A 14,512-nucleotide genomic window follows, 5' to 3' on the forward strand; every position below is an offset into this window, starting at 1 on the left:
TTGAAGAAAGACCTTAGTAGCAGATATTTCTCGACCACAATCACCTGTCAAGATAATGTCATCAACATAAACTATCATGACAACTATACCTGTGGAGGTCTTCTTGATGAATAGGGAATGATCCAACGGAGATCGTTCAAATCCACATTGTGAAACCACCTCTGATAATTTGTGGAACCATGCCCTAGGACTTTGTTTGAGTCCATAGATGGCCTTCTTCAACCGACACACTTTACTACACTTAACCACAGAACCAAATTGAGTCTTTATTTCAATAATCAAGTTTTTGAAAATACAAATAACTTCAGACCTTTCCTTCAAAAGGAATACCCAACTGACTCGAGAATAATCATCAACAACGACAAGAAAGTACCTAAACTTATTTCGGCTAGCAACCCTGCTAGGCCCCCACACATCAACATGAAGAAGATCAAATAACCCTTGACTGGAAGGACTAAGACTCGAAGGAAAACTACTACGTGTGTGCTTGCCCAGTTGACAAGCCTCACATTGAAAAGACTCTGGAATAGAGAGATTAGGAAGGAGAGAACGGAGCTTGGGTGCTGAAGGGTGACCAAGCCGGAGATGCCACTGGAAGACTGTAGACTCTGATGTAGAGGAGGTAGCAGCAAGGCCCATAGGAGTCGACAGGATGTAGACACCCTCTTTCTCATAGCCGCCACCAATCGTCTTCCCAGTTTGCAAGTCCTGAAATGAGCATGAACCAGGGTCAAAAATAATACGACAGTGTAAATCAGTAGTCAACTGTTTAACTGAGAGTAAATGAGATGGAAATTCAGGAGCATATAAAACATGTGAAATAGTCATAGACTTAGAGAGTTTCACATCTCCAGAACCCAATATGGGTGACAGTCTACCATCTGCAATTTTTACATGACGTGGCTGGGGAAATTTATGCAGAGTAGTAAAAGACTCGGGTCTGCTGCAGAAATGTCTCGATGCTCCTGAATCAATAATCCACGAAGTACCTGAGTCAGACGTGGAAGGACCCGCTGAGAAGGCTCGATCAGTCACCGCTGTAGTAGCTGAAGCCTGTGAGGCTTTGTGTGCCAAAAATTGCTCATACTCAACTCTGTCAATGCTAACTGTCGCTGGAGCTATACTAGGCGAAGAGTCCTCCACTGTAGGAGTGGCAGTCTGTGCAAAACCCATAGACGAGTAAGTAGAGCTCTTGCCCTGTTCGGTGACCATATTTCTTCCCTGTGACAAAGAGGATGGGCGACCATGTTTATCCCAACAGCGATCCTCTAAATGACCAATCTTACCACAATAGGTGCATTGGAACCTCCCACGACCCCCAGTTCCACGACCTATACCTCTTCCTCTTGTACTATAGGTGGAGCCATGACCACGACCACCCCCCACAACAAGTGCAGGGGCAGGCGTCACACCAGCTGGTTGAGACAGACTAATAGCAAGACGGCTAAGTCTGTTGTACGCATCAGAGAGGTCAGAAATTTCACTTCCAGTGAGAATCTGATCCTTAGCAGCAGCATATTCAGGAGAGAGACCAACAAGAAACTTTGCAACCATAGTAGGTTCAAAGTGTGACTTATAACACGATTTGCACGGAGGATGCAAGAATTTCAAACGTTCATAAGTGGCTTTAACTGTGGCAAAGTATTGAGATAAATCCTGACTTTCCTATCGGAGATTGTGCAACTCTTCTTCAACTTGAAGGATTTTACTCACATTCTTATCTTGAGAATATGTCTGTCTAAGAAATTCCCACATCTCCTTCGCAGTAGTATAGTACGTAATAGTAGAAGCAATCTGAGGTTGAACACTATTCATAATCCACGACATTACCATGCTGTCGTCCTCTTCCCAGGTTATGTACTTCCCTGATTTGTTAGTAGGCTCATCCTCTTCAATTATGTGTCTCTTCCGATGACCTTTAACTGACAACATAAAGGATGTGGACCACAGTTCATAGTTGTGTCCATCTAGTTTAACTGTAGATCCATAGGAGAAGGGATTTCCACCTCCTTTGTGATCGTTACCACCCTCGGAATTGCGGCTCTCAGCCATAATAAATCACAGCAAGGATAAGAATACCACGATAAACTGTATATAAGCAGCAACTTCACGTGGACAACAGGAATAACACGAAACAAAGGAACATGCACACGTTTCTTTCACATTCCCAAACAGCAAATAAAAGTAGCCTGCTGAAACCACACCAGAAACGGACAGGGAATAACTTGCTGAAAATAGTGACTTGCTGAAAATGGTCTGCTGAAAAACACACCAGAAAATAACAACTTGCTGGAAATAACTTGCTGAACAAACACGTCAGACAAGAACAGGGAATACAGCCTGCTGAAAAACACGCCAGAAAATAACTTGCTGAAAAAAAAACCTTACAAACAAGGTCTGCCGCTGCTTCTACTATTCCCAACCTCAACTCTTAAACAGCAGGTCCATATCTTTCGTAAAAAAAAATAGCAAAACCTGTTCTGCGTCACCAAAACTTCTATCATACCTTACACCGCAGCCACTAACAGCATAACGTTCCACTCAAATACTCTCAACAGCGTCCATCAACAGCCCATAACCTTGTCCACGCACTCCACTAGAGGATCTGATCACGCCTTCCACATAGGCGAGATCAGGTCCTCTTCCACGCAAGAAGAAAAATAAGGGAAACCAGCGATCACGCCAGCAACAACTTGAGATGCTCACGTACGAGAAATCTGAGATGAATGGTTCACACCAGCAGACTTGAAGGTTCACGCCAGCAGACTAAATCAATACCGCAAGGAAGGCACGAGAGGATCACGCCAGCAAACTTGAGTCGATCACACCAACGTAGGCTCTGATACCATGTTACGTGATGAAGAAGGGAAGAACGAGAGTGGGAGAGAGAGAGAGAGAGAGAGAGGCGAGAAAACTTCACTTTAATCTCGTGCTCTAATCTCAACTTAAAGGGAGATTAGGGCACGGCTGAGACAGTTACAAGAGAAGGACAAATAAAATATTAAAAGGACAAAAAGGAACCCTAACTCTTAAATAATCAAATAACTACCACATTTAAAAACAAACTTTCTAATTTCAACAATAATTAACATTCAAAATACATCAACTTTGTTGATTTTCATTCTCCTCACTCCTCAGTTGCATCATCCACTCCTCAGTTGCATCATCAAGATTAGAAGGAACAACAGGTTCTGTAAGATCCATATTAAGAGCATGCAAATCATGTTCTCCTTCAAGTTTTACGTCAATGTCTTCTAGTTTAACATCCCAATACTTGGATGATCCTGAACTACAAAGTGCAACAAAATCAAAATATGATTTAAGTTAATATTAACTTTAAACAACCAACATAATATACAAATGTAATATGTATACATATCAAAGATACAAAAAAAAAGAAATACCTGTAATCATTTGAAGTACGTGAAAGTAAGCGTAGGTTGGAGTGGACATAAACTAAATCTTTTGCTCGCTTACTAGTTAGATTATTTCTCTTGATGTTGTGAATTTGAGGATAAGTGCTCCAATTTATTTTACAACATGAAGAGGTTGCATGTTGAGATAATAACTTCAATGCAAGTTGTTGGAGATTTGGTGTCGATGCTCCAAAACATAACCACCAATTAACAGGATCTTCTTCATCTCTTGCCATTGCAGCTTGTATTGAATCATTTCTTCCACCAGAGAAGGTCGCAAACTCATTATTTATTATCTTCAACCGATGAGAATCAAAATATAGTCTTCCCAAACATATCTCCTTATTTTTTGATATTTCTGGATCTCGATTAGGAAGAACACGACCAGTACCTCCTGCCAACCATGTTTGTCCATAATATTTGAGATTTAAGGAGTGTGCCATACAATGCAAAGGGTTATTGCTTTTGTTCCATATTCTTACTAAAATTCTATGCACATGATCGAAAAACTCAGAATCATCAAGTGCAACATTCTTCTTCTCATGTCTAAAAATGATGTTTTGAATTTTTTCGATCATGTTATCCCACATATGGTAAACTTTATGAAGCATGGGCCCTTCTTTATCTACTTCTCTCAGCATCTGCCAAATAGGCTCTGTAAACTGCAAAAAATATGTAACTTTATCCCACCATTCATCATCTAAAATCTATGTCACACGGGTGCGAATGCGATATGGGTGCGGATAGGGGGATACGGGTGCGGATACGGCAATTTTCAAATTTTTTGGATACGCGGACACAACTACATTAAATATTATAAAAAATGATAAGATTAAAAAAAACATTAAATTAATAGTTCACTCTTACAATGTCGTTAGAAAATGTGTTTTATCACAAAAGTACTGAATATCTGAAAGGATTGTTCATGGAAATAATTGGATGCATCATAAAAAATTGATAAAATGAAAAAAAAACATTAAATTAATGACTTTTATTGCCGCGTCCTAGCCGTGTCCGCACCCGTATCCCCGTGTCCGCGTGTCGACACGGATACGTGGGCTATTTTGCCGTGTCCGTGTGACATAGTCTAAAATGCATTTTTTTATTTCTTGAGCCTTCACAATGTCATCATTCCGATAAAACTCTCAATCATTGTCTGTCACCATAAGTGTTAATGCATGTTTCACCTACTTTATTCTTTTCATCATTACAATAATGGATGCAAAACGAGTCTATGCTACCTTCAACAATTTCAAATCAGAATGCCTATTAAATATAGCAAGAACATTGTTGTGGTTTACAACAAAATTTCTGATGTTTCTGACATCATGCTCAAGCTCCTCAATCCATGAACACAAGAAACTGGCATTTGGATCATCTTTTGATAGGTTGCAAATACTTTTAAGTGCTAGATTTATACTGTGTGCCACACAAGGAGTCCAGAATATGTGACTATACTTGGGATCACTTACCAAATTCATTCCTATTCGTGGCAAACTAGAACATTATCAGTACTAAGTTGCACAACATTATCTTCACCCACTTCTTTGATGACTTCTATAAATAGTCCTTTTAAATACTCAGCATCTTTATACTCCCCAGATGCATCAATACATTTCAAGAAGATTGGTCCATCAAGCGAATAAGCAATAAAATTTATCAGTGGCCGCCTTTGTATATCAGTCCACCCGTCAGAAACAATGGATACTCCATATTGTATCCACGAAAATTTCTTCTTCTCTAATAATTTTTCAATGTTTGCCTTCTTTTCTGCAAGAATTACTGTTCTTAACTTCTCTGAACTCGGGGGTACATAACCACTCAAACTGCAATTAGTCAAACCTGTAACCAATGTTATCCGTATCGTATGATACGGACGCGTATCGTATGATATGTATCGTATAAGTCAAAGAAACCTATACGATACGTATTCGATATGCGATACGCGTGCGTATCGTACGCGTATCGCACGTATCGTGCGATATGGGCGCCGTATCGCATGATACGGGCGATATACCTCCGTATCGTACGATACGGGTTAAAACACAAATTTTTTTATTTTTTAAAGTTTAAACACTCCTCCCTCTCTCTCTTCTTGTATTTAAAGACTTCAAGAGACATAGGAGGAAGAGATTTTGCACATTTTCATCAAAATAACCAAAGATTCATCGATTTGGGAGATATTATCGTTAAATCATGAAAGATGATAGCTATATGTTTTGAACTTATAAAATTATGATGTAATCTAAGTCCTTAAACTCCAAGTCCTAAGACTCTAAGTCTTAAGATTCTATAAAATTTTCAAGTTTAAAATTGTGATGAATGCTTATTATGTTATTTGAATATCTAATTCCTTATTTTTGAATGTGTTATTGATACACATGAATGTTCCTTATGTATGATGATCTTTTTTATATTTGAATACATTTTTCTTGATTTCTGCTTTTTGTTCATTTTTTCAGATTTTTAATAATTTTTCTCTATGTTTTCTGATTTTTAAATATTTTTTAAAATTAAAAATTAATTTTACGATACGCTACGCTACGTTTACGATACGTTACGATATGACGTATAGGTCGGCCCGACCGATATGTGATACACTATGCCTTTTATAACATTGCCTGTAACAACATCTTTCCAGTAAGGACTTCTGGCTATATTAAAAGGAAGTGAACTTGCAAAAAAGAACCTTCCAATTCTTCTATCCATCTCTGCCCTTCTCATATTATTGAATGCTTGTGCTAATGTTTTTCTTTTCTTTAAAGCATCTTCACCCCCTTCAATAGCATAAAGAGGAATAGACACACTTGACTTGGATGAAGATTTCTTCGTCTCAGCTGCATCTTGTTCTTTTTTGAATATCTTAATCTCCTCGTTGGTAACTTTTGGGCATGGTTTAATTCCAACTCCAGAAATATGCAACAAATGTGCTTTGCAACGTGTATAAGAGCCCGCGAACAAAATATCACAAAATTTGCAAGAAAACATTACATTCCCACCACCACCTGGTTTTTTTGCTAGTTTCTTGACATAGCGCCAAAGAGGCTGAGATGGATTATCCTTCTCTACTGTAGCGGTATTAACACTTCCACTGCTGCTTTCTACCTTTCTGCTTCATGTAAACATCATTTGTTTTCTTGTATCAGCCATTACAACTTATGTTTGAAAAGCACCTAGCAAAAGAGCTGCAACATAGAACCAATAGAAACGGGGATCATTCCAAATAGACGAATCCTCTCACGAAACGATATATCACAACAATAACTAGGGAAGACGCAAAGATGATCACAAAACGATATATCTCAGAACCTGCCGTCGCTGGCTCAAGTTCACGTTTCAGTGACAGTCGAGTTATTGCTGGTCGTTTTCTGATTAAGAGGTCAAATAAAGGGACCACAAACACAAACAGATATGCAAACAGAAACACAAACACTTAGAAAATAGAACACAAAAAAAGACGCAAACGAAACACAATGGGCCCTTCTCAAGATATATCGTTTCATCGTCCCCGGTCGTCGCCGCTGTCAGCAATAACTCGACCGTCACTCAAAAACAGACGCAAACAAAGGGAACAAAAACAAAAACAAAGGGAACACAAAAAACAGTCTCAAGATCGAAGACTGTCGTCGTCGGCGGCGAAGGCAGGGGTGGAAAATGAAAAAATAAATGAAAAATACCGTCACAGTCGCCGTTCCGCCGCTGCTGTCGCCGTTCGGCCCCTGCGTTCGCCGCCCGTTGCCGGAGAGGAGAAAACCCTTAAAACTTAAAACGAAAACTTGTTTTAAGTTTTAAGGGTTTCGAACTTAAGTTTTTTTTAACGTTAAAGTAGTTTTAAAAGATAAAATCAAATAATCGTTAAAATAAAAAAACGGACATATTTGGACACGGTCAACTTTGACCGTGTCGAAAAATGGACGGATACGGCCTCCGGTGCGTTGACCGTACCCGGTACGGTCAACGCCGCACATTGGCGTACCGGGTGCCGTACTCGTACCGGTACCAGTGTCGTACCGGTACCGGACGGGTACTCCTCCTACCCGTGTTACACAGATGGCGAGCTTGAAAAAAACTGAAAAAATACAATAAATTTTTAAAAAATAAAAAAATAAAAAAGGGGAAAAATAAAGTAAGTGAGAAACTATGGACACAAACATCGAAAGATAAGTAGATTTTCAATAAATAAAAAATAGAAAATAAAAAAAACTGTTTGGCATTAAAAAAATGAAAACCGGGTTAAAAACGTTTTTAACATTTAAAAAAAACACATTTTTTAAGTTTTAAACATCAAATTGATTTATCACATTTTTCTCGAAAAAAACGTGTTTTTTGTGACTATGCAGTGTACATATGTGCTGCTCCAACTACTCAGTCAAGATACTGCTCCAACTACTCAGTCAAGATACACTTGCAGCATCCAACTCAACAACATAAACAAGCTGACAGGAAATTGGGTTTGGAGCACTCAACCTTCCAAAGAATCCAGAAATCAGCTGCAGTACAATTCTATGCTATAATGCTAGCTTTGACTAACCCACGATATGCACAAGTATATATCTTAGAATCGCCACCACGATAGCCACCAAAGGTTTAACTCCATGACTTCAAACTTGATCAGAACATTCCCCTACTTGTGGACAAGAAATCAAAAATAAATCTGACGCGTAGGCCTGGGCATCGGGCCGTGCCAGCCTGGCCCCGCCTGGCCCTGCCCGTTTAAGGTCCGTCGTTTAAGGCCCGGATTTGGATCCGGTGTCGGCCCGCTACCTGGCCCAATTATTAACGGGCCGGGCCAAGTACCGGGCTGGGTCAACCATGTCCGAGGCCGGACCCGGCCCGTTTTGTTAACTACTGAGTCTCGCCTGGCCGGGCCGGGCCGGGTCACCATCACCAAACGAGAATTCACATAAGAGGAAATGGATTCGAAGATGGCAACTTGATAAACAATAAAACCACCTTCCTAACCTGCCCGAAAAGGGTTCTACGGCGATCACAGGCCACAGCCCCTAACCTGCCGGAAAAGGGTTCTACGGCAACAACACATGCTCATAGAGACAAAGAGAAGGACAACACGCTGCAATACCTCCTGCTGTAGAAGGACGACGCTCTTCCTTCTCCGGCAGCAATAAACAAAGACAGAGAGCTGAGAGTCTACTCTCTGTTACCACAGGAAAGAAAGAGACAGAGAGAGACCAAACAAAATGAAAATACATTAACAAACTTTAATGACAACTAGTATACAAGGTAACCAAAAAAAAAACTTGAAAAACGGTAAAAGAAGATTCAAAGAGGAGAGAAGAGAAAGGGGGAAGAAAGCTAGGCCAAGAAGACTACTGTCCACAGCTAATGTTGTGAAAACATGCGACAACGGTGATAGACCAGCAGTGCGACGGCGGCGACGGCTGACGGTGGCGACGGTGGTCGGTGGATAGGCACAGCAGCGTAGGCGCAGCCCTCTCCCTTTCAAATGAAAAGGGAAAGAAAATTAGGTCGGGACTCGACCTAAGAACAATCGGGTCCCAACGGGCCCCAACTTAAAACCGGGATCCGGCCCAACATTAAAACGGGCCGGGTGCAACGGGCGAAAGCCCGTCTTTTGCAAATCGTGGCCCGGACCTGGGCCCGTTTTGGGCGGGGTACCGGGTACCCACCGGCAACCCGGCCCGGCGCCCAGGCCTACTGACGTGGACAGCAAGAAGGAGCAGTCCACACACTCAGACTATGAGTGTTCTGATCATAAGACTCCTGAATCTAAACATGCTGAAAATTAGAATTCTATGGCATTAAGAAATATCAGTTTTGATTTGTAGATAGGAACGACATACCTTTTGAATCCTTCAACCATAGCCACAAATAACGTCTCGGAGTTTGAAACGGCAAAGTTTTTCTTGGGTATAATATGGTGAGCTTGAAAAAAATGGAAAAATATGATAAATTTGTAAAAATTTTAAAAAACTAAAAATGAGAAAAAATACAATAAGTGAGAAACTAATGACACAAACATCAAAAGATAAGTAGATTTGCAACAAATAAAAAATAAAAAATGAAAAAAAAAACTGTTTGGAATTAAAAAAACTGAAAAAAAGTAAAAAAACCGCGAAAAAACGCATTAAAACGTGTTTTATTCGTTTTTAACATTTTTTTCAAAAAAACACGTTTTTTAAAGTTTTAAACAACCATTTAATTTATCACGTTTGTTTCGAAAAAAATGTGTTTTTCTGTGACTATCAACAGATTAAACAGTGATCTAATCCCATGACTAATGTTGTAAAAGGCGTATCGTAACGAGTTTCGATTAGGCCAACCTATACGATGTATCGTAACGTATCGTAAATGTAGCGTAGCATATTGTAAACTAATTTTTTTGATTCATAAAAATTTTTAAAAATAAAAAAATTATAACAATCGGTAAGATCGAGAAAAATAAATAAACGTTCAGGAAAAATCAGGGAAAAAGTGTTTTATATAAAAACTCATCACATCATTCATAAGCCATATTTATATTAACATGACATTTAGAAATGAGAAATCCATAATAACACTGCCCTTGAGTCCTTGACACCAGTCTTCAACATCTTGTACATGACTTTAACGGTTGAACCAGCTATGTCACATGAGGGTGTGGGTGTCGGTGCCGGTGCGACGTATCCCAAAAAATTTAGGTGTATGGTGCGGCGAGGGTGTATATATATAGTATACTTATTATATATATATATGTATGTATGTATGTATGTATGTATGTATGTATTCGTAATATATAATTTTAGCTTGTTTCTTAGCTTAATCTGTCCTTTCTTTTTACTTTTATTGCTATACATAAAGAAAGAAAGGGATAGGGAGAAGAAAAAAAATAGAAAATATTTTGAACTTGCATAAGAAAGGACGCAGTTGGGGTGCATGTCGGAGCAGCACCAGCGTCGTGTCGATACGGGTGTGGCTCCTTTTTTGAAGAGTCCGTGTGACATAGTGAACCAGTGATCCACATGCCACAGAAGCCACTCTTAACACTAGCAACTGACCTTGAAAGAGGCAGCAGACCTATACTGACTATTTGCATGATCACCCAACTACGCTGGACTGAATAGAAGAAAGTGTCATCCATCTTCTGCCAGATGTCACCAGCAGTCGACCCTTACCCAGTATGACAAACAATTAGGGTTTTCACTTTTCAGAAAATTTGGTCACTGAGTCATGGTTCGACCACAGTGATCGGATTTTTGATCACCCTTGCACAAGAAGCACTTCAATAGAAAAGATTAAGCTGTTGACAAAAAGGAAGAAAGAGAGAGAAGGAGATAGATAGATGGAGAACAAAGAAAGAAAACCAGGCGACAAGTTGACATCAAAGCCTCCCAGGTGAGGTTGGCTCTGATAATGTGTTCAAACCAATAGAGAAGAGAGCCAAAAACACTGTTTCTCATTAACCCTAATCTCTAATTAAATGAGGTTAGTAAGAAATTACAGAGAAGTCCTTTTTATTGCAACATATTCATGAAATATTAAAACTTTGATAAATTGCAACTAATATTTCTCTCACAAACTGTCACACCCCGACCTTTTTAACCCTCAAACTATTTAATTTTTTTTTTCCCTTTTTTTTTCTAAACATAAAGCAATCGAGGTATGACTACCCAACAATTCAAAAAGACGATGAGCCAAGCAATTCAAAACAATGGGGCGAACTTTCATTGATATAACCATTTTGTTTCATACAAATTCACATCTATGTGCATGACCAAAATGCCCCAAAATCAATAACATTGATGCCTAACAAAAAGAAGACATCAATAAAACCAAAACATGACGCGCCGGCACTACAAACGACAATCCCAAAACCACCCCAGTAGGACGTGAGTGAAGCCATCTGCTCAACCAGTTGCCCCGGGTCCGCCAAAACCTGAAAAAGAAAACAATTGAAGGCTCAGCCTTCGCAGTATGACAACAAGCCAGGAAAATGCCAAACCCTCTCAAGTAAGGCTCAAATAAAAGAACAAATATCAACCCATCTATCGTCATGTCGTGTCTGAGTGCGACACGTAAAAGCCACTTGATGGCCACACTAACCCAACATCAGTCACATGCGAAGCATGCTTAAACATAACACTTGCATTCATATCAATCACATATACGTCAGTCACATGCATTCTGTCAAACACTTTGCATTTTCATTAACTTTAGTGCATTAACAGTTCCTGTGGGTGCAACACAGGCACGTGCACACCGCGGGCGGCCTACAGCCGAGAGACAACCCCGTGGTGGCCCATAACAGTATGGATCCATTTCACCCGCTGCAGCGGTAGAGCACTCATCCCTGGATGTGTGATGTCCAAGGTGAGATACTCAGCCTTCTCTAGGACACCCAGGTTGGGAAGGCAGGAGCCCAACGCTCCAAGCACAACACACAACAGAACCCTGGGGCCTTGCACCGCTTGCGCTCTGACAGGCGAGACCAGTGGCAATCAAGGGGGACGTCTCCCAAACACATAGCCACAACCCATTGGCCTCTCATCTCTTAGTTATTCATTCTTATCATTATAGTTACACATTCACAAGATGACTGGCTAGCACACGAGGTTAGTACACTTCTCGAGTGCACCCACACCTCCGATTACCTCCACATGAGGTCTATACATACAGTAATAGTCATTGCTAGCCGTCATACCATACGGGTACAACTACCCTCCAAAACATCCATTTGCATCATTGCCCATGGCAATGCATATGCAACAACATACACATTCATATCAATCATCACATCAATCATGTCAATCACCTCTTTGAAAAACATAGCCAATCCACAGAGAGTAGTCCCGATCTGCGGTTGGCTCGTAGCTGTCCTATGCAGTTATCATTCTATGATGCTTTCTAATGCACAATTGGGGTCGAGGAGACACTCGACTCGATACCCCGCCTCATCTGTCCTAAACAGATATCAATTCTAGCATGCACATGCCAATGCGTAACATTTTAAAACGAATGACTAATAATCTTTCTAACCCATTCATATCATGTAAGCAACATACACATACTCAATCACAAAACAATCAATCAATTAACATCATAATCCTAGGATCCCTTGATCCTAGGAGCACCCAATCACACAATTGCCCCAGGCAGGAATTTGCCTGGAAAGTTGCCATACCTGTGGCACGCTCACCAAATTCTTCAAAATGCCTCAAGCTTCGAACTCAAGGTCGACGGGATGAGCCCGGTGCACCTGCAAACGTAAACAAGAATAAGGTTTCTACTAGATACCTACACCAATCAAACAAAAACGAACAGATACAAAAATAAAATCCTTGAGGCACGTGTCATCGCCTCAAGAGGGTATCGACAGGTAGTGTCGACCAACAAGCTCTCCAATAGGCCTCCTCCTTTACGTCTTGACGTCGCCTCGAATAATCGAAGCCTTCAACCATCAATCAAACCATCACTAATTCCTTCCTCAATAACGTTCTTTAAGTAAGGCATCAACCTCAAGTCACATCCCAATACGCATATATCCCTAAATAACTTCATGATACACCTGTTCACCGAAGTCTGCGCTACACTCCCTAAGACGGTTCTAAATCTTCCCCACAACCTCACAATCTCTACCATGCTTCCCTAAAGCTTCGAAAATAAATCTATCATGCTAAAACGATCATTAAGTACATGAATCATCACTTCCCAACGCAAATCCTAAGTTTTCCCCAAAAACAAAATCACTAACATGCGTCCCTAAATAATCAATTCTAAGCTCTAGCATGCTCGAACAATAATTATACATGCTTTAGAAGATAATATTCATTACTTTGAGCTTGATTAGGTATTGCTCACCCCAAAACAAGCGTCCAAACTGCTACAACCCTTCTAGCAACCACTTCACACGTCCGATCAAGTGCCAATGCTCGAGATTGCTTGCTGTCGCTGTACACTACACACCCTACTAGCAGGAGGGGAAAAACGTCCCCTAAACTGCAAACCAACCCCAAACGCCCAAAAAGTTTAACACAAACTCTGTTGCTAGGAAAGACCCACGGTAGTAGTGGGGAAAAAAAACTGAAATAAACAAAGAAAAGGGACGCTGACAGAGAGGAGAGACAGAGAGAGGAGGGGTTCGGTCAAGGGGGAAAACGGCCGTGGGGTGAGAAGAGAGAGAAAGAGCAGGCGCGGGAGTGCGGGTGAGTGAGAAGAGGGTCGAGCGGTAGAGAACCAGCGGAAAGAGGGGAAAGAAAGTGGCGAGAGAGAAGAAGAGGGGACGTGCGGCAGAGAGAAAGAAAAAAAAGGGCATGAGTGGCAGAGAAAGAAAAATCGCACGAGAGAGAGAGGGTTTACCAAGCCGCCGCCGCCGCCGCTGCCACCTCCGTCGCCGTCGCCGTTCCAGCCACCACCACCCGACCGCCACTCTCCTCCCTCTGCGCTGCCACGGGAGACCACCAGGAGACGACGACGAAGAAGGAAGGGAAAGGCGAGGGAGAAGGGCCTCGCGTCGGGCCCTTACGCGAGTGGGGGTCGGGTCCGGGTCTGGACCCTAACTCGACCCGACCCGCCGAACCAACGAGCGTTACACAAACACAATGAAATGGGCATCAATGACACATCATGGTGCGTTTTGGATTGGGCCTGGGTCAGACCCGATCCAGAACACATTAAAGTTTAAACCTTTTTTCTGTTGAATGAAATGCATGAATTTTTGTGGGATTTTGAATAGATATATCAGATCCGATCCAAAATGCATTAAACATTCTTTCTTTTTAAGTTTTTAACAAAATACATGAAATTTTGTGTGATTTTGTATTTATTATAATATATCTTGACCTCTGCACCCACATTTTCTAAAATTGCCATACCTATACTCACAATGCAGTACCTAAAGCTGTATTCATACACATAATGTCCTAGTTTGAAGGGCTTGGGCCCTCAGTGTGGTTCACGTAAGTTAGGCACCTAAGTGTTAACATAATTGAAAAGGTGGGTGCCTAGGGCTTAGGTGCATTTTTGACTATTAAAGTTCTGCTAGAATTCCAAGACACTAGAAGGAAACTGACTTTTGTGGGCATGAGTGAATCAAGGTTTACATTTGATCAGTGGATATTGCTTCTCCATTAATATGATAT

General features: G+C 40.9%; 1 protein-coding gene across 4 annotated transcripts in view; it reads left to right on the top strand.

The window, feature by feature from the left end:
- Window positions 1-14,512, top strand: part of LOC116257973 (DNA polymerase kappa) — a 97,176-nt gene that overhangs the window by 5,836 nt on the left and 76,828 nt on the right. The gene's annotated exons all lie outside the window — the stretch shown is intronic.

Source organism: Nymphaea colorata, chromosome 7 (genome assembly GCF_008831285.2).
Source record: "Nymphaea colorata isolate Beijing-Zhang1983 chromosome 7, ASM883128v2, whole genome shotgun sequence".
NCBI lineage: Eukaryota > Viridiplantae > Streptophyta > Magnoliopsida > Nymphaeales > Nymphaeaceae > Nymphaea > Nymphaea colorata.